Source organism: Octodon degus, unplaced genomic scaffold (genome assembly GCF_000260255.1).
Source record: "Octodon degus isolate 3935 unplaced genomic scaffold, OctDeg1.0 scaffold00192, whole genome shotgun sequence".
Lineage (NCBI taxonomy): Eukaryota > Metazoa > Chordata > Mammalia > Rodentia > Octodontidae > Octodon > Octodon degus.
Window position 1 is genome coordinate 3,502,308 of NW_004524768.1, and position 3,259 is coordinate 3,505,566.

General features: G+C 33.1%; 1 protein-coding gene across 2 annotated transcripts in view; it reads right to left on the bottom strand.

Moving 5' to 3' along the window:
* Auh (AU RNA binding methylglutaconyl-CoA hydratase) overlaps nt 1-3,259 on the bottom strand; it is a 187,173-nt gene that overhangs the window by 160,367 nt on the left and 23,547 nt on the right. The gene's annotated exons all lie outside the window — the stretch shown is intronic.

A 3,259-nucleotide genomic window follows, 5' to 3' on the forward strand; every position in this document is an offset into this window, starting at 1 on the left:
TTACAGTAATGGAAAGCTAACTAACCCAACAATCAGACACATCTAGAAAGAGTACCATGAAATCCCAAGATAGAAAAACTCAAATGACTATCAATTGACAAAGAGAAACATAATGCCCTTACAGTGAATGACTGCTAGCAGGTAAAGTGAATACTCAGCAATTAGCTGAAAATCATACTTGGCCAAAAAGGAAAAAAAAAAGGATCTATGGAAGTACAGAACATAAGTGAACCCAAAGCATTAAGCTAAGTGAAAGAGGCTAGACACAAAAGGCCATCTATACTATGAGTCCATTTAGAAGAAACTCTAGAATAGATAAAACTGTAATAGTTCCAAAGAGACCTGCATCCTAAGAGATCAGGCTCTGTAAAGGAAAATGACTACAAATGAACAAGAAAACTTATAAATGAGGAACATGACCTATATCATGAGTTTGACCATTGTTTTAGCATCTGTGAAGACTCATCAATTACATTTAACATGGGCAGATTTCATTGCAAGTAATTCATATCTCAAAACAGATTTTTTTAATTTTGAAGAATGATATACAACAAAAAAACTATGCTAACATGCTAACCTAACACAAATACAGATCTGTGGTATCTTCGCCCTTTGCTTTACTTATCACTTCACTTACCTAAGGGTCTTAAACAGGTAAATAAATAAATAAATAAATATACAGTTAAGATTATGAAACAGTATTAAACAGATTACTTCATTAGTCACAGGTTTCCACATATCTGTATTTGTCATGAGATACGTATCTATTAGAACACACTGTGTTCAATAATGCAGGTTGACAGCTTTAGTGAGAAGTGTTTAGTCATATCACAATTTACTAGAATTCAAAAGCAGAAGTAGAACAACCTCTTTTTTAAAATAAACCCACACTGATATAATTCATTGAAACATTCAATTTACAATTCTACACATAGAACTCAATTACCAAGAACTGTTTGTCATCTATTTTAGGAATTTCAAAGAGAAAAAAATTCTAAGTATCAGTAATTTCTCATAAAATTTCACTTGAAAATGTTATGGTAAAAAAAAAAACTGCATAGACACACTGTGATTTAGTATTAAAATAGTTTAAAAAATAAAGACAACTGTGACTGCAAGTTTCTACCTAATACAGCAGCCTATTCAAAAGGACTTTTTCATAATCATTATAAGTAATAATTAAATTTTGAGTAAACATCTTGAAATACATTATTTTAGCTTTCAAGTATAAGAAACAAGATAAACAAAATATTAATAAACAATTTCTAAAATATGCAGCAGGAAAAGCAGCACACATTCAGGCCAATCTCTAATATAATCAGTGTAGCCAATGCTTCACAAGAAGGTTTGGCTGTCAACATGTATTTCTCAATCTTCTAAGGAGTACGGGCATGCCATGAGCCCAGTGACGGTATTCTAATCTTTAAAGAGATAAACAGTGACTTCCAACCAACAGAGTGACTAAGGTGCATAAATGCATGAATTTTAACTTATTAAACTTAATAAGAACTTTAAAAAATGAGATTTCAGAGGCCAAACGTGATGGCACATGCCTGCAGTCCCAATACTCAGTACTGATACAGCATGACTGAAGCAAGTTTGAGGTCAGCCTGGGCTACAAAGTGAGTTTGAGGCCAGCCTAAACAGCCTAAACCCTGTATCAAAAAGACTGGGAATGTGGGGGGAGGGAGAAACACAAAGAGAGACAGACACAGAGGGAGAGAGAGACAGAGACAGTCGATCAATACAGTACAGTACATCCTGCCTGGAGGTAACTCAGTAGTAGAGTGCTTGCTCACTGTACGTAGTCGACTGTATATAGTCGACAAGCCATGGGTTTGCTCTTACCGCCAACCCCCAAAAAAATCCTGCCCTAGAAGTCAAAAATTCCAACTAAGTCACTACTTTCAACCAGGCCCTTTACCTCCTGGGGATTCTGTAAAATGAAAGAACAGGAATTATTCTATGAAATCTCTTTAGTCTAAAATTTTTTCTCTCAAATGTTTTAACAGTAATTCAGAGATACAGATACACTTGAAGTTATCAAAAAAAAATCCACATTTTGTAAATTTAAAAAAAATTGCTACACACACATATTTGCGTAATTTGGCAATATAATGAAATTAAGACTTCAGAAAGTCTCAAGATAGAAAAATATCATCTGTGATCTGACTTACATATTTTACAGAGCTGTAATATTATTGGGTATAACATGCTGTGTGCAACTCTCTTATGTACCCTGTTAGCTGCTTAATATTCTAATGAGTGCATGTATATATTTGTACAATGATTATTTATTACTATAATGAAATGTTATGAGAAAAATTATAAAATTATTTTTACTAGAAGAAAGAGAGAGCAAGATTTCTCTTTGTATACTCTTATAGACTTTTCAACTTACTAAATACTTCCTTAAGTAAAATTTGATTAATGTAGGTAAAACAGTTATCCAAAGTCAGAAAATACCTGGTCCGGTGCAATGTAAGAATCTCCTTAACAGTCTTTATCTGTTTTCTTAGTACTTTAAAGGATGTAGCAAAAAATAAGTCAGCCGTCAAATTCAGACCAGTGGTCTGAAATAATTCAGAGAAACTCCTTAAACATATGCCAACAATCCCTAAAAAGAGCATCAGTGAATTGAAGTATTGTTTAAAGGCTGATTTATTTCAGCAAATACATGCTAAGTCCTAATATACACTGTGTTCTGAGAATATAAGAGCTGACAAAGAGTAAGTTCCTCTGCTCAAGGAATTTGCAGCAAGATCACTTTATGAGCTCTAAATTTTTAGAAATGATCAAGTTACCCCTGGAATAGATAAACAGAGAAGAGAAACCTTTGTGGAGGCAAAGAAGGAAAATAAGTGACTTTGGGGAGACAGGGGGTTCCAAAAGAATAACCAATAAATGGTACACTGTTTGTGAGTGGGTTTTTCTGTGTGTGTGGTTTTTGTTTTATTTTATTATACTGCCACTTCATTTTTTAATATTAAATTTCATTTTAAAATTAAATTTCATTTTATTTTGAAAAGTAGAAACAGAAGCAAAAACAAACAGAAAAAATGACAGAGAGAGGGTAACATACAACAATACATATATTACAGCTTTTCAAAACAGGAATAGTTAATTAACAATGGTTGTTATATTATCTTTTTTTTTTTTTTTGCGGAACCAGGGATTGAACTCAGGCCTTTGCACTTACCAGACAAGCGCTTATTCCACTGAGCCATCTCCCCGGCCCTATATTATCTATTTTTAATGT